The following is a 17,704-nucleotide window of genomic DNA, read 5'->3' as shown; positions in this document are numbered from 1 at the left end:
CTCCCTGTCTCTGCATGTCAGATTGGGAGTGGGATTTACTCTCCTCCTTCTTAGGGTTCTGGGGTACAGAGGGAGTCTCTGTGGTGGGCTTACCACCTCCCTCCTTAGGTTTTTGGGGACCTGTCCCCCCCTTCTTGGAGTCTCCCCCCTGGGACTTGACAACCACCCTGGTTCTCAACCACTCATCAGCTGCCTCCCCTAGCTCTCTAGGGTTGGTCAGCTTAGAGTCCACTAGATGCTGGCGTAACCTTTCTTGGATACAATTGGTCAAGATGTGCTCTCTCATGATCAGATTGTATAACCCCTCATAAGTATTTACTTTGTTGCCAATAATCCAGCCCTCTAGTGCCTTTAGTGAGGTGTCCACAAAGTCAACCCAAGACTGGGTACTGACCTTCTGGGTGTCCCTGAACTTCATTCTATATTGCTCTGGGGTCAGACCAAACTTCTTGGCTAAGCACCTTTTCATACTAGGGTATGAATCTGCCTCCTCCCCCCTTAAGGTCAGAAGCCTATCCCTCCCTGAGTTGGGGACCAACTCCCACAAAAGGGAACCCCAGTATTGAGGCCTAACCCTTCTCATTTGGAGTGCCCTCTCAAAGGCCTCCAGCCACTTATCTATGTCATCCCCCTCTACATAAGCAGGGACCACCCCCTTGGGTAATCTGGGGCAAACTCCCCCACCCATGGACACCTCAGCTTCTTTATCGCTGCTTCCATCTCTTTTTTCTTTGTATGCCCACTTTTTCTTCTCTAGGGCCAGCTTCTCTGCTTCCAAAGCTATGTAGGCTAGCTGGGCTTCCAGCTCTCTTTCCCTGATGGATGGGTTCTCTCCTCCTGAAAGGACCCTCTTCCTACCACTAGCTTTGGGTCTGCCCCTAGTGACTGTATCCAGTGAGGACCGTTCCTCCTCTTCCTCACTTGGGGTCTGATGCCTTCCCTCCCCTGAGTGGTTAGAGTTAGCATCTTCCTCTTTTTCTTCCTCCTCTGGAGCTTCCTCTGTCTCTACCTCTTGTGCCTCAGCCCATGCTGTCAGGGATTTAATCAGGATTTGCTTCCTGAGATCAGGGGTTGCAGGCAACCCCCTCTCAATACACAACCCCCTAAGCTGGACTACTGTCAGTGTGAGTAGGCTAGCCAGATCAAGCTCCATGGTTCCCTAGTTTTGTGTCAAGAAAATTTTTTTGCAAAAATTGGTAACAAGAATTTAGAAAAATTACAAAAATTCAATAATTGAAATTAATCCAAATTAATTAAAAAAAAAATTAAAATTAAAAATTAAAAACAATTTTTGCACTAGGTCAATTTAAAGGATTTTTAATTTGTTTTATCTAAAACTGTAACGTGATATTGAACACAAGTACAGGATCCCGTCGCTGCTTCCAATTATGTTGGAAAATGGGTTATTGGTAGGGCAGGTAGGTACCTACACCTAGCAACAAGCCACAAACCTCCACAAAAGTACAGTTAGGTCTCAGTAAATTAATCCCAGCTCTACCCTTGGTAGCTTGGCATCGAGCGTCAAGGCTTAACTTAGGAGACAAAGTGTAAAGCATTCAAATATCACACAACAGTAATTAAATAAAACACAGGAAACAGTTTAAAAATCCAAAACCAATTTATAAAAATAGCTTATATTTTTATCTTTAAAATGACACAAAAACGATTAAAATCGGTTCAGGGGAACCGGAGATATGAATTTTTAAAGTATTATTATTTTCTAGCGCATAGAAACAAAAAGCGCCAATCGGGTCATCTGGTTGCACCAGGACCGGGACAAAGTCAAACTTTCAGGCCGACCGCGATGGAGCCCTGCTCGGCTACAGGTCGCGGGAAGCCTCGGTTAAAAAGTTACCTTCTGACTTAGTCTTTATTTTGAAGTTTTTCTTCACCGGGACGAACCTGCCAGTTGGATCCGACCTCCTGGAGCCCTTGTCCGGATACGCGAAGTCGGTTTCCTCGGTGGTGATTTTTACCTTCGGACTTAGTCGTTTTTTCGAGATGAAAATCCTTCGACCGGGGTAAACCTGGATCTTGATCGACGTCCGTGGAGCCCTTCTCGGATACGATGGCTGGAAGGTCCCGGTCAACTTTTTACGTTCGGACTTAGTCTCTTTTTTTGATGTTTTTCTTTACCGGGACGAACCACGAAGTCAGGCCGGGTCGCGGTTGAGGCAAGCCGGCTAGAATTTCCGCGTCGGGTCGGTCACTTTATGGAGCTTTTTTCCAAAATTTCTCCAATCTTTTCCAAACTTCTGGGGCTTCACCCAGATGTTCTTTTAAGGTTCTTTTGGGGTCCACAGCTCACCCCAAGGGTCCAGAAGTTCTGTGATGGTCCTTGGGGGGTGCGGACTTCAACTCCCAGAATGCACCTGGTGCAAACTCCTTTTTGGCCACTGGACAGTGGTCAGCTGGTCGCTTTCTTCAGGAGTTGGTGCAGGGGACTCTGGTTTAGCAATTTTTCACCTGTAGCAAACAGGGAGTCCCTCCTTGAACCAGTTGAAGCCAGGCAAAGTCCTTCTTGTGGTGAAGCCCAAGTGTGCAGCTGGTGCAGTCCTTCTGAGTGCAGGGTCCAGGTGCAGGCCAGGGGTCCAGCAGGGCAGTCCTTCTTCTTCTTTAGTTCCTTTCTTGTTGAATTCTGGAGGGGATCTGAGGCGTGGGTGCAGGTCTGCCAGTTTTATCCTTGCTCCTGGGTGAAAAGCAGGGGGGCCCTGGTTCTCCAATCAGGGACAGGGTCGTCCCCCTGTGATGACCACTTCCTGGGAAGTGTGGCAAAAATCCATCCCAGAAGGCAACAGTCTCCAAAAATCCAAAATGGATGAATCTGATATTTGGAGGAGAGATCTGGCTGAGCCCACCCACTGGTGTGGCTAAAAATCATAAACACACCCCTCTCCTGCCCTCTCCTAATCTAATCAAGGGGGCACCTAGCTGTCTGGGGTTGCAGGATGTGGGGGTGTTGCTGGGTGCTCCAGATGTCCTTCTCTGCCTTTGAAGACCAGTTTGGCAGCCCTCCCCCTTCCTGCCTCACCATCTGCTGAGGGGAGATTCTCTCCCCCAAGCACATTCCTTTGTGTGAAGTCAGGCCACTTCACACCTCATTAAAGTAGCCTGGCAGAAGCTGCTGCAGGCTGGCCAATCAGAGCACAGCAGCAAAAACAATGCAGAGCTGAAATTGGCAACTTTTTAGGTAAAGTCTAAACTTTTTACCTGCACTAGTTATATTAAATCCAACAACTGGAAGTTGTGGGATTTATTATAACAATCAATTTGATACCAAATTCTTGGTATGTAACACTTAAGGAGACTTTAAAATTTTAAATAAAGTCTGCCCATTCTAGCCTATGAAGGCCATTTACTTCAATGAGGGAAAAACGAATTTGGCTGTTTTTACCTCACCAGGGCTTATAAATCTATTTTTATAAAGTCCCTGCTTATAGTTACATGGCACCCAGCCCTAGGGGCACATAGGGCACACCTTAGGGGTGACTTATATGTAAAAATAAGGTAGTTTAAGACTTTGGAAGTACCTTTAATTCCAAAGTCGAATTTGCATATAACTTTAATTTAAAAGCAGCCAGCAAGGCAGGCTTGCTTTTAAAATGACACTGGGCACCTCAGCAATGCACCTAGGTGTGCACCACCTATGCTGTGGTCCCTAAACCTACATGCCCTACCATATACTAGGGACTTATAGGTAGGTTTACTTAGCCAATTATAATTAGCCTAATTTGCATATCCATTTTACACAGAGCACAGGCCCTGGGACTGGTTAGCAGTACCCAGGGCACCATCAGAGTCAGGAAAACACCAGCATAAAGTGGAAAATGGGGGCAAAAAGTTATGGGGCCTCTGCAATCAGCCCCAGTTTCTCACACTCTGCCTCCTCTTCCTCACTGTCCACAGGCTCCACCGCTGCCACAAGACCATCTCAAGGCTCATCCTTCTGCAGAAAAGGCACCTGGCGTCTCAAGGCCAGGTTGTGCAACATGCAACATGCAATGATGATCTGGCACACCTTCTTGGGTGAGTAGTACAGGGATCCACCTGTCAGATGGAAGCACCTGAACTGGGCATTCAGGAGGCTGAAGGTTCTCTCAATAATCCCCCTTGTTCGCCCATATGCCTCATTGTAACGTTCCTCTGCCCTTGTCCTGGGATTCCTCACTGGGGTCAGTAGCCATGAGAGGTTGGGGCAACCAGAGTCACCTGCAAATATCGAGGGACAGCTGTTAGACACACTAATCCTTAGGGACAACCCCATACACAGACACCAACACATACTGGGTGGGGAGCTTGGGCTCACCTATTAGCCACACCTGGTGCCTCTGGAGTTGAGCCATCACATATGGGATGCTGCTATTCCTCAAGATAAAGGTGTCATGCACAGAGCCAGGATACTTGGCATTCACATGGGAGTTGTACTGGTCAGCCAAATACAGCATCTGCACATTCATAGAGTGATAGCTTTTTCTATTCCTGAATACCTGTTCATTTCTCCGGGGGGGGGAGGCAAATGCTACAGGGCATAAAAGTCAGCTTTCACAGGCCCCCCTGCACCTAAAAGCTCAACTGTGTCATCTTGCAGCTCCTCATGTGTAGTTCTGTCCAGGGAGTTGACTCCTTCTCCTCAAAGGGGGAATCATCAGTGGAGGGAGGGATAGAGGATAATATTTTACTTTTTCTACCCCCACTTTTGGGGTGCTCTTGGTCCATTGTTCCAGGATCCAAGTTTCCCTGTCCTCTTTGCTTCTTGGCTTGAGCCCTTATCAAAGCAAAGATATGCCCAGGAATGCCCAGCCTGGCAGCATGGGCCTCCAACTCCACTTCAGCCCAAGCTGAAGTCTCCAAGTCGTTCCCTAGTAGACATTCTACAGGTAGGTCTGCGTATGCCTCAACTTTCTTTGGACCAGTAAACTTCCCCCTCCCCAGGTCAGATCAACAACAGCCATGGGGTGGCTTACAGTGTTGTTATGGGCGTCTGTCACTTGGTACTGATGACTAAGTAGGTGTTGCTCAGGGGCCACCAGTTTTTCAGTCACCAGTGTGACACTGGCACATGTGTCCCTGTAGGCCTCAACCTGAACACCATTTATTAGGGGTTGTTGCTTGTACTTATCCATATTAAGGGGACACACAATAAGGGTGGCAAGGTCAATGCCACCATCAGAGACTAAACCAGCCTCAGTGGTTTCCCTAACTAAACCAATCCCCACTACACTTCCCAGAGTGAGCTCTGCTACACCCTTGGATTGGCTATTGGTAGTGTTATTTTTCCCACCACCACTGCTATTGCTATGGCACTAGTTGAAGCAGTGCGGGATGTGGTGGTGGGAGGCTTGGTACCTTTCTTTTGACAAGTACTATCACTTGCCCAATGACCTTTGTTCTTACACATATAGCACCAAGGCTTTTTATTCTGATGGTTGGAAGAGGATTTAGACCCACTCCCAGAAGATTTTTGTGGGCCTGATCAAGACTCTTTGTTTTTATCTTTGTCCCCACCCTTGTCATGAGACTTACCATCCTTCTTCTTGTCCTTGTCACCCCCTCTATGAGCTATTCTGCTCACTCTTGTTCTGACCCATTTGTCTTTCTTTTTTCCACATTCTTGGGAAGAGGTCAGATCTGAGTCTACCAAGTACTGGTGCAACAAGTCAGACACACAGTTATTCAAAAAACGCTCTCTCAAAATCAGATTGTACAAGCCCTCATAATCAGACACATTGCTGCCATGTAACCAGCCTTCTAAAGCCTTAACAGAACAGTCCACAGAGTCAAAACAATCCTGTGAGGACTCTTTTCTGGTTTCTCTGAACTTAATCCTGTATTGTTCTGTGGTTACGCCAAATCCATCCAAGAGTGCAGTTTTAAGAATACCATAGTTGTCTGAGTCTTCTTCTCTGACAGTGAGAAGTCTATCCCTCCCCTTGTCAGAAAAGTACAACCACAGAATAGCAGCCCACTGCCTATGAGGGACCCTCTGAACTTTGCAGGCCCTCTCCAGTGCAACAAACCACTTGTAGATGTCATCCCCCACCTTGTATGGGGGAACAATTTTATGCAGGTTTCTAGAATCAATGTTGTCCTCCCTGACCCCTTTACTCCCGAGACTGCTGCTGCTGCCACTATAGCCAAGGCCTTACTATCTAGGGCTAGCTGTTGCTGCTGCAGCTTCAGCCTGGCCTCCTCCAGTCTCAGTTTCCTGAGCTCCCTATCTATGGAGTCATCGCCTGGAGTTGAACCATGGGATCCATCAGAAACTGAGGTGATATGGGAATGAGCAGAGGTAGACCTTTCCCTAACTTTTCTGACCCTAGTGACTTGACCTCTGGGTGTGAAGGGGGCCCTACCTGAATGACTACCCCTCCCACTACCAGCTACACTACTGGGGCTACTGGGTATAAGGTCTTTGGAAGAGCCCTCCGCTGAACCTGAAGGATGATTTTCTGATTCTAAGGGGTTAGAATCTGCCTCTACCTCCTCCTCCTGGCTATCAGCATGCTCCTGATCATCCTGAAGAAGGAGGCTCAAAAGTAAATTCTTGTTAGGGTTCTTCCCCACATCTACTTTCCTATCTGTGCAAAGCCCTTTTAATTCCTTAAAGGTCATGCCCTCATAGGGAGTACCCATGACCTCAGAGCTAGGCCTAGCAGTAGACATGATGTAGTATAGGAAACCTAAAGTACCTAACCTCTAGTCTCTTGAAAAGGAAAATAAGAGACTAGAACCCTGTACTAGGTACATGTGTTTAGCTCTAGGTATAGAGTACTCTTTCCTGTGGGAAGCACCGGTGACAGAGTGCTAAGGCAAATTGCAAGTACTTATCCCATGCTGCCACGAATGTCGGAGGCTGGCCTGGTTTGTAGTGGGTACCTAAGGTACTTATACCTTATACCTGGTCCTGTTATCCCTTATAAGTGAAATGTAGGCAGTGTCTAGAAGCTTGTCTCTCTAGGGGTAGTGTGGATGAACAGCCAGGTCCTAACTGGGAGACATGAAAAGCTCATGGAATACCACATATAGTCACAGAGTACCCACACACATGAAAGAAAATACTCAGTGTTACAAGAATAAAGGTACTTTATTTTGGTGACACAATTGCCAAAAATACCATAGAGACTATGCTCCCTTAGGCGATCAGTAATACACAAATTATATACACTAGTATGCAGAAATAGCTGTAAAAACAGTTAGAAAATCCCAATAGTTAGAATTGGGAATGGGGGAACACAAACCATATATTAAGAAAGTGGAATGCAAAAGTCGGTTTCCCAACTAGGCAAGAGTAGTATGTAAAGGGAAGCTGGCAGTATTAGAAAACACCAAAGATAAGTAATAGAACCCACCCCAGAACCCAGGAAAGCAGAAGTAAATCATAGTAACGTTCCTAGAACACACAAGAACACGAGAAAGAAGATATTGCAAGAACCAGAGGAGACCTCAGATGACCAGGCAGGGAGCACAGGAGTACCACAGCACAGGGACAAAGAAGGTGCAAAAGGAGACCCATGCAGCACAAGGGTCCCCCCGGGAGTGAAGGTTTGGGGATGAAGCTACAGAAAGGGCCAAGTCCAACAAAATGAAAATGAAACTGATTTGAGAAATAATTGTGACCTTTTTGGATCTATGGAAATGTCTTGGGAGTTGTTAAAGCGGTAATGAGATATACTTGTGAAAATGAATCCACACAGACCTCACAGTATTGTGTTAGAAGAGGTAGGGCCAAAAGATCAGTGGTTTTAGATTCTCTAGGAAATTGAAATTGACTGGTGTCTTTCCTTTCTGAATTTTGTTAGGCACCTGTCTCTTTTTTAACTAAAAAATAACTCTGACTTTAAGGTGCTATCATCATATCTTACCAAACAAATTTGCAACTTTGCTACTATAGCTAGGATTTGGGACAAAGTGGTATCAGAATCCATTGCTAAAACTGGAAATGATAATGTGGATTAGACAATCAGTCAGAAAGCACTAACCTTGTAGCACGGATTCAAAGGGAGTGATCCCTACTTCCATACCTCTCCAAGTCCACTGCTTAATCCTTCACAGAATATATTGATTGGAAACTGGCCCTGTAATCTATGCCACTCGGAATTCACATTCAGATGAGTCTTTATTTCAATCTGATGACGTTGTTAGCTAATCCTTTAGTTCTTTAGTGACTTATAAATTCTGCAACAAATATCTATTTCCTAATATTGTAAATGATACACCTTTAGAACATCTCTAAATCGTGATGAAAGTCTGAGTCTCACTAGTGCTGAAATGTTATTTTAATGAGATAAATGCCCAACATGTTCTCATTATATACTACTACCTTCTGTATAATACGTATAAAAGTGACAGGTTAATAAACTAATATATTAAACACACATTAAGATTTTCACAGAAAGCGAACACTTTCCCAACTTAAATTAATTCCTTCATACAGTAGGAGATTCAAAATAAATATGATCAAAGTCAGCAAAGAGATGAGGATCCTTTCATTGTCTCTTGTGGAAAAGACAAGTTGTGCAAAATACAAGTCCAAAGTTCTTAAAAATAGCTTCTGAAACAGTACCTAGAAATGTAGTCTAAATGCTTGAACCCAAATGGTTTAATAGAGGGAGATGTGGTTTGACCAACTAAGATGGTGGTCGTGTTTCAGTGAAGCTTAGTCTGACCCCTTCTAATCTGACAACTAACCTACAAAGAATCAATAATCAATTGTTCCCTGATGACCCCATGTGCCCAGGAGAGTGAAGGAGAAGTACTACTGATGATTTAGCTGCTGGCAGAATCGCTGGAGGATTGGGAGAGAATGAAGATCTGGGACTGAAAAAGCTGTGTGGACCCTGGGCCTGCAAGATGGCTACCGCTAGGCCTGGGTGATCAGTGTGGACTGACGGGGAAAAGAAACACCATCACTAGAATGGTGCCTGGCTTGATGAATCCCCCCAACCCATCTACCCTCCTGCCCCTCCACGTCCTCTGGTAGACCTGCACATCTCTGTGAACTGGACCATGAGCTGAGGTGAGAAATGCCCAGGGGTAATGCATTGTGTAGAAGATCTCCCAGGGGAACAGCAGTAAAGGCTCACCACTGCACCACTGAAATGGTGTGCAAGACAAGATTGCCTGATCTGGAGGCAGGGTGATGGCAGAGAGGCTAGAGCTGTAACATACACTATGTTGCGCAGGAACAAGCAGCAGGCAGGTAGACTTACTGGGGCTTTGGCTTGGGCCTTGTGGGGCCCATTCAGGTTCCTCCCACCTTTGCCACCCAGTTTGGAGTGGGGGAAACACAGCCAGGTCAAACTAGGCTGGGAAGCTCTTTTTTTCCCCTTGTTTTGGATGCTCTAGGAGTCAACCCGTGAGGTAGGGGGAGATGTGACCCCATGTCTGGGGTACAGATGAAGGCCACACTTGGTTGTAGGGGTGCTCTTCTGCATTGCTGGCAGAGGTAATCTGGTGGAATGGGAGGAATGGAGGCCCACTAAACAAACTGGCGCCGCCCTTAAAATTTCACAGATATTAACAACACTCCAGGGACAAATAGAAGGAAACCCCATGAAATAAGAGGATCAACAACTTGGGGAAAAGTTTGAGTACCCAACATCATATATCTAGGGGTAGGTGGCGGAGTAAGCGACCGGATGCGGAGTCCCAGATAGGAGGATGGAACTTGGCTCTTTCAGTCTAGATGGATGAGCTATGTTGTCATTTAATGGTAATGGTAAGTGACCTGCCACCTGTGCTGTTTGTTGCAACAGAGAAGGCAGAAAAGGACCAGACCCGAGGAACTGAGAGGTAGCAGAGAAAGTGGCAAATAGACCACTGGTTATATGCTCAGAGATGGGGTGTTGATATCCTCTAGATGAAGAAAGGTAGCAACGATCCTTGTTAAGGAGTGGGGACAAATTCAAGCTTGACTTGGCCCCTGTGAACCAGGATGTCATAAGTTAATCCATAGGAAGCTGATAGAGCCAACAAGAAACAATGGCAAAGGGTGGCAGGGGGTCAGCATACACCCAGGGGAATATCAACTAATTTGCCGAGCCAGGGGCTGGTGCACTGACACCCCATACAGAAAAAGCCACCAAGGGCCCATAGACCATACTACTCTGATTTATATGGAGCTCAGACTCCTACAGTGACTGAACAGTCTACCCCAATAGCACTTGATATTATAGTGAGCATATAGGGACCACCTCAGAAACAGGAGTTAGGCAACCCTTGTCCCTGACGGAGGTTCAGGAGGCTAGCTCCTCTACGAACAATGGAAAGACCTGGGTTTCTCATAGAAGTCTTCTAGCATGATACATGATCTTAGGGAAGCCATGATTGTGCTTATTTCCAAACCATTGACAAAGGACTGGGAAAGGACCACATACCATTCAATCTCTTTGAGAGGGCAAAATCCTGGCAAAAATCCTGAACACAAGATTACCTCAGGTTATACGATCTCTTGCTCAAGCCGATTGGAATGGCATCATGCCAAATCTTGGAAGCAGGGATTGCATTCACTATTTAGAAGTGGTGGATGGACACCAGGTGACGACTCAAGGGTTGATCAACTTCAAAAAAGGCATTTGACTTGGTTCACCTGCCTTTCATGTTCCAGATCTGGTACAGAATTAAATTCAGACCCCGGTTTCTAAGCTTATGCAAACTTTATACAGTGATGCCTGGATGCGATTTTGAGTTAACAGTGTGTGGTCCCCCTCCTTCCCAATAGAGAGGAGTATGAGGAGCACCTTTCCTGTTCCTGTTGGTTGTTAAGCCACTGTTGTAGTAGATCTGAAGGAATGGCCAGCTGTGGGTAATCCGGTAGATCCTGGGCCCTAAGAACCAAGTCTTTTTCAATGTCAATGAACTCCTTGTGTATCTGCAAAAAATTGAATGTTCTGTTCCCAGGTTGCTGGATATCCTGTGGATGATTGGAGCTGTGGCAAAGACCTCTGTGCTTAGGCTGGAAAATGCGTTTACAGTGTGAGTTGTTGTCCATGCAAAGAACCATAAAATATGAGATATCTTTCAGAGGTTACCAGGGCACACTGCAGAAGTCCAAAGAGTCTTATACTTGCATAGAGAGTGCATAAAGTCCCCAACACGTATTAGTGATAATTCATGGTTTATTCTTGACAAGAACGAAGATTCCAGTATGTAATTTACAGCTGACACATGTTTGGTCATCAAGACTTTCTCAAGGCCTGATCATAAGATATGCTTTCATATGTAAATCATGTCAATATTCAGTAGAATATTGAAAATCAAAGCGATGTCACATTGCACAACGTTCACGCTTCTAAGGTTCAACACTACTAACAGCTGGGCTTCGAAGAATCTTGAACAATTGTTGTATTTTGGAGGCGATTACAGATTATATTATAGGATCTCTTTTATTTTCAATATTCTACTGAAGATTGACATGAGTTACAACCAGCAGATAAACTTCCAAAATCAGCACTTGCCTTAATTGATGGTTATGTAGGAATTCCAAAACCCAATGAAATCGCCTTCGCAGTTAAATTAGAGTCTTGGGAAATTTTAGCTACTAGGTTGTACACTGTTGGTGAGAGTTGACGGTCTCTTTCGATGATTGTGTTTGAAAGGTGCATGTCAACACATACACATGCTTCATCAGTCTATCGTAGTTTGTGAGTGACAACAGGAATCACTAGAACTGGGCAGAATTTGATTAACATGAGCAGAACTGGAGAATTTTGTTGATTCTGTGTTACTCTTGTATCATGGAGTTCCCGCTAAAATCCGCCAATCGCCATGTGGCAGAATGTTTTTTCTCATTCGAGCAACGCAAGGAGAATGGGAGCATTGCAAGTCTTCAGAATGTGAGCTGTTGAACATGAGCGAGTTATGGCTTCTCCTTGCATGATTTCCAGTTGCTAGGGGGACTTATGAGTTTTAACAAACAAGGGAGGTCACAAACAGTTGGGGTAAGAGGGTTACTTCCCAAGTATATTTTCTACTGGAGCAGCAGCAAAATCAACTTTAAAAGAGTATATATTCTATCTGAACGGATGGTCCAGGCAGATCTTTTTAGCTTGAAATACATTTTTTTCAGTTTACTTAACTTGTTTAACAGGAAAGAGTGCCACAGAAGCTCCAACTTCTTCTTCCTGTGCAGAAGGCTCCTCGCACTGCTTTGTTCACTGTTGGTCACTTTTCATTTGGATTTCGAGGGAAAGGCTCACTCCTTTGTCTGCCATACCTGCTGCATATACACACCATTGGATTTCCATTTCTTTTGTAAAATACAAGTTAAAAAACCTTTAACTTGAATGTGTTGTTTGATGGAGGGTATGCACCAGTATTTTTTTACCTTTTTCATTTTTTCCTACATTTTTAAATTGGTTTGTGGATGGTGTTGATTTCCAGTAGGGGCATATTTTGCATGAATGTTTTAAAATAATTTTTAAGGGAAAAAGTTTGCACATTTTTGGAAGGTCTGGGTTTAAATAACTTTTTCTCCATTTTCCTATGTGTTGTTTGTGAATTTTGCCCTATTTTGTTATTTTCCCAGTTCCATTTTGAGTAGCATGGATTCTCAGTGATGTAATGATTCTTATGCTTCTGTGGTGCATGAATCACATTTCGGTTAAGGCAAAGTATTTCTAAATGTAAAAATTCTAAATTTTGGTGGGCTTCAGTGTCGGAGACAGCTGTAGGAGGTTGAAGTGTGACTTAGAAATGACAGTCATTGAAATTCCAATGTCAATAAGAGCAGTTATTGGCTGGCTATTTATGCATAATTGTTATAAATGGCATTAACCATGTGTACGATACTCTCACCTTCTTTATCTTTGTCCACATACTTCATGTATGATTCAGGCTGAGGGGGCGTGAGGGTGTTTACCGTCTTCTTAGGTGCTGGTTTGGGTTGGCAAGAAGAGTGACAGATTTTGGTGCAATGATTGAGCTTGCCGCTAGTCAATCATTGTTTTTCTTGAGCTGGACATTGGCAAAGCTGTGGGAGCGTACCTCCACAGTGGCCAATTGATTTTCCAAAGACATGGGCCCAGATTCTGGTAGGTGATATGCAATGCAGCACAGCACCCAAAGTTGCTGCGCTGTGTTGCATGACAAGGAGAAAGCAGGAGAGCACCATATTCTCATAGAAATGGTACTATCCTCTCCTTTCCCTAGCACCAGTGCTGTTTTCAGCTGCTGTGAACACATCATTAGCACCGTAGTGCTAGGGTGTGTGTAAGTCTAGCATAGGTATTGTACAGGAGGGGTATCATTCCTGTGCAAACGACTATGCCTACACAAGTGCAAATGATTTTTTCACTTTGTATGTGAGCTGTACAGTGCAGCACGCATGCAAAGTCAGAAAAGCAGGGAGAAATTACTAACATTCCTCTGTTTTGCGCCTGCTTTTCAAAGACGTTAATGTTTGGCATTAAGTGGGTCATTACAACATTGGCGGTATAAGGCGCTTACCGTCGTGCAGAAGACCGCCACAGCTATTATGACACACATCACGGAATCTGCCGAAATTCAGACACCCACACAACACCGCCACACCAAAGGTCAGCGATAAACTGGCGGAAACACATCCTCCACCTCCACGCCAACAGAAACACGCCCATGCCATTACGACCCACGAATCCACGCAGCGGTCTTTCAACCGCGGTATTCCATTGGCGGTACACACCCCGCGCTCAAAATACACACACATCTCCAAAACACCGCCACATTGGACAATTCCAAATACACACACCTGATACACATACACACACCACTCCCACACACCCAATACTATATAAAACACACACCCACATCACCCACAAACCCCTATGACCAAAATTCACGTACGAAGGCCAGAGAGATAGCACAGAACAGACAACCCCATCACACAGAGGCACACAACACCATCACCCACGCAACATCCAAGCACAAAACACCACATACCACTACACTCACCACACTCATCAACACATACACCACCCCACACATCAAACACACCACCCCATGTCACGCCAAAGACACCCCCGCTTCTCCGAGGAGGAGCTCAGGGTCATGGTGGAGGAAATCATCCGGGTAGAGCCACAGCTATTTGGCTCACAGGTACAGCACACATCCATAGCCAGGAAGATGGAGCTATGGCAAAGAATAGTGGACAGGGTCAACGCTGTGGGACAGCACCCAAGAAATAGGGAGGACATCAGGAAGAGGTGGAACGACCTACGGGGGAAGGTGCGTTCCACGGTATCCAGGCACCACATCGCGGTACAGCGGACTGGCGGCGGACCTCCACCTCCTCCCCCTCAACTAACAACATGGGAGATGCAAGTCTTGTCCATCTTGCATCCTGAGGGCCTCGGAGGAGTCGTTGGAGGAACGGACACTGGTAAGTCTAATCTTAACCATCATAACCCCCACCCTACCTGCATGATATTACACACCCCCACCATCACACCATCCCCTATCACCCCAAATCCTCACCTATCTACCCATGACACCAACCACCGATCCCAACCCCAAGACCTGCATGACATAACTAAGCATGGACACCCATCACCAAAGCATGCCCACTGCACAGACCCACAACACCCCTCAACCATCAGCACACAAACCCCCACACAGGAATTCCTGCACTGGGGTTCACGAACACCCAACCATTGCACACCATGAAACACACACATGCAATAATCATGTACTTATACCCCCGCAGGAACCTGAAGGAACGTCACCACACCAGAGGGTCCAGACAACACCACTCCACCCCCAGAAGAGGCCCACAGTGACGACAGCAGCTCTGCCCCACTGGATCTTGATGACCAGCCCGGACCATCGTGGGCCTCAGGACATTCGGTTCCCCTTGCCCAGCCACAGCCCAACACCGAGCTTACACCCTCTGGTAACACCAGCACAGCACCCACCCAGCGGGCCCAAACCTCCCTACCCAGGACAGGTCAATCAGCGGTGTGTCCACCACTACAGGGCACCCAGGCTAACCCACCACCCCAACAACAACAGGGACCTGGGGTCAGTGGTAGAGGGCACACGGTCCAGGGGACGGAGGCACAGGAACACAGGGGAACTGGGAGGGCTGCTGTGCGACAGAGGGAGGACAGGCCAAGGGAACCAACTCTCAACGAGGCCCTCTCCTCCATCATGGGAGCATACCACCACTCCCAGGAGACGATGGCCACGGTCCTGGACAAGTTGCAGGAGACCCTGCGTCTGCAGGAGGAACAATATTTGGGGTTCAGGGAGGAGCTCAGGACCATCGGCTCTGCCCTGGGCACCATCGTAAGGGTGCTGACGGACATTCAAAAGACCTTGAGGGACACCGTGGCACTCCAAGGGGCCCCTGACACTAGCCACGACGATGAAATGCCCACCACCTCCGCCGGCGCTAGTGGACAGGACGCCCCACCACAGGACCACCACACCAGCACCCCATCCCCTGCAGACGGACAACCACCACGCAAGCGGGCCCTGAGATCCAGGAACAGGACAGAGCAATATGGCAAGACCCCCGCCAGGAAATAAGACCACCCTGTTTGTCCCCCCACTGTCCCACTTTGCTACCCTGCCCAAATCGGAACTGACCTAGCTCCACTTCCAATGCCCAGATGTGCAATGTACCTGTGAGACTAATAGACTGCACTGTGCCATGGACATTCCTCCACCATCACCCATCACCATTTTACAACCCCCCTTCAATTTTTTACACTTAAATAAACACCCTTGAAACACTAAAAACAAATGGAGTCAGTCTATGATTTGTAAATCTGTATTATCAATTACAGTTTCATAATGGGTTACCCATTGGAAGGCTAACATACCTATGTCACACATCACAAGCCCTTCAAGGATGCAAACAGTTGACACGTAGGTTACCACATTTGTGAAACTGAAATGGAAGGGGACAACTCAGTTAACAAATAGTGAGTGAAATGTCGGTACAGGATAGAGGTAGATGTGTGAAAGTTAATGTAATGGTAAAAATGAAAATGTTCTCACCTGTGTCTCACTGGAAATATTGCTGTATGACTGACTCCCTGTTGTCGTTTTTGTCTTCCTCCGCTTCATCCTCATCACTGTCCACAGGCTCCACAGGCTCCACAGCTGCCACAACACCGTCATCTGGATCATCCTCCTGCAGAAAAGGCACCTGGCGTCGCAATGCCAAGTTATGGAGCATGGAGCTGGCGATGATGATGTCGCACACCTTCTTCGGTGAGTAGAATAGGGATCCACCTGTCATATGGAGGCACCTGAACCTGGCCTTCAGGAGGCCGAAGGTGCACTCGATAACCCTCCTGGTCCGCCCATGTGCCTCATTGTAGCGTTCCTCTGCCCTGGTCCTGGGATTCCTCACTGGGGTCAATAGCCAGGAAAGGTTGGGGTAACCAGAGTCCCCCAATAGCCATACCCGGTGCCTCTGGAGTTGAGCCATCATATCAGGGATGCTGCTATTCCGCAGGATGTAGGCATCATGCACAGAGCCAGGGAACATAGCATTTACCTGCGAGATGCACTGGTCTGCCAAACAGACCATCTGGACATTCATTGAATGATAACTCTTCCTGTTCCTGTACAACTGTTCACTCCTGCGGGGGGGACCAGAGCTACATGGGTCCAATCAATGGCACCTATGACGTTGGGGATATGTCCAAGGGCATAGAAGTCACCTTTCACTGTAGGCAAATCCTCCACCTCAGGGAAAATGATGTATCTCCTTACGTGTTTCAGCAGGGCAGACAACACTCTGGACAACACGTTGGAAAACATAGGCTGAGACCTCCCTGATGCCATGGCCACTGTTGTTTGAAAAGACCCACTTGCAAGGAAATGGAGCACTGACAGCACCTGCACGTCAGGGGGGATTCCAGTCGGATGGTGGATTGGTGACATCAGCTCTGGCTCCAACTGGGTACATAGTTCCTGGATTGTAGCACAGTCAAACCGGTAGGTCACGATTAAATGTCTCTCTTCCAATGTCAACAGGTCCACTAGCGGTCGGTACACCGGAGGATTACGCCATCTTCTCATATGTCCCAGCTGACGGTGCCTAAGAAGGACAACAGCGAAGAAACAGTCACTATTCCTCCAGGAATGTACCCACAGTTACACACAAGACTACACCTGACACAAAACCCTTCCTGTATGTGTGTTGAGTGTAGGCCTCAGTATGTGTGACGCAGTTGAAAATGAATCCATGTGGGCCCCTGAAATGGCAGCTGCCTGACCTCTAAACTGGGACAATGGGATTGTTGGGTAACAGCGCTGGCGTTGCACACCGTCGCGGTAGGCGGTCATAGAGCGCGGCGCAATGCTGCATTGGTTAACATTGGACCCTATGGGTCCCAGGAGCCAATGAACAGGTGCGCCGGCGGTGATGATGCGCCCCGCCGCGGACGTCACCGCCGCGGACGTCACCGCCGCGGACGTCACCACCATTTTCTATCTGTGCAATCACTAGATACCTGACCTTCGACAGGAGAGGACCTACACTGCTAGTGCTGCTGTGACCTCGGTCTGGAAGCAACGATGGCTGCTGCGTCTGGGGACAGGGACCTTGCCTTCAGTGCACAGGAGTTGGAGAAACTTGTGGATGGGGTCCTCCCCCAGTACATGCTACTCTACGGTCCTCCAGACCAACAGGTTAGTACACAGGGAGCACGTTGTAGGGGCTAGGCCTGGGTGGATAGGGCTGGGTGGAAGAGGGAAGGGGCAGAAGTCATAC

The sequence above is a fragment of the Pleurodeles waltl genome, chromosome 1_1 (assembly GCF_031143425.1).
Source record: "Pleurodeles waltl isolate 20211129_DDA chromosome 1_1, aPleWal1.hap1.20221129, whole genome shotgun sequence".
Lineage (NCBI taxonomy): Eukaryota > Metazoa > Chordata > Amphibia > Caudata > Salamandridae > Pleurodeles > Pleurodeles waltl.
This window is presented reverse-complemented; position numbering follows the sequence as displayed.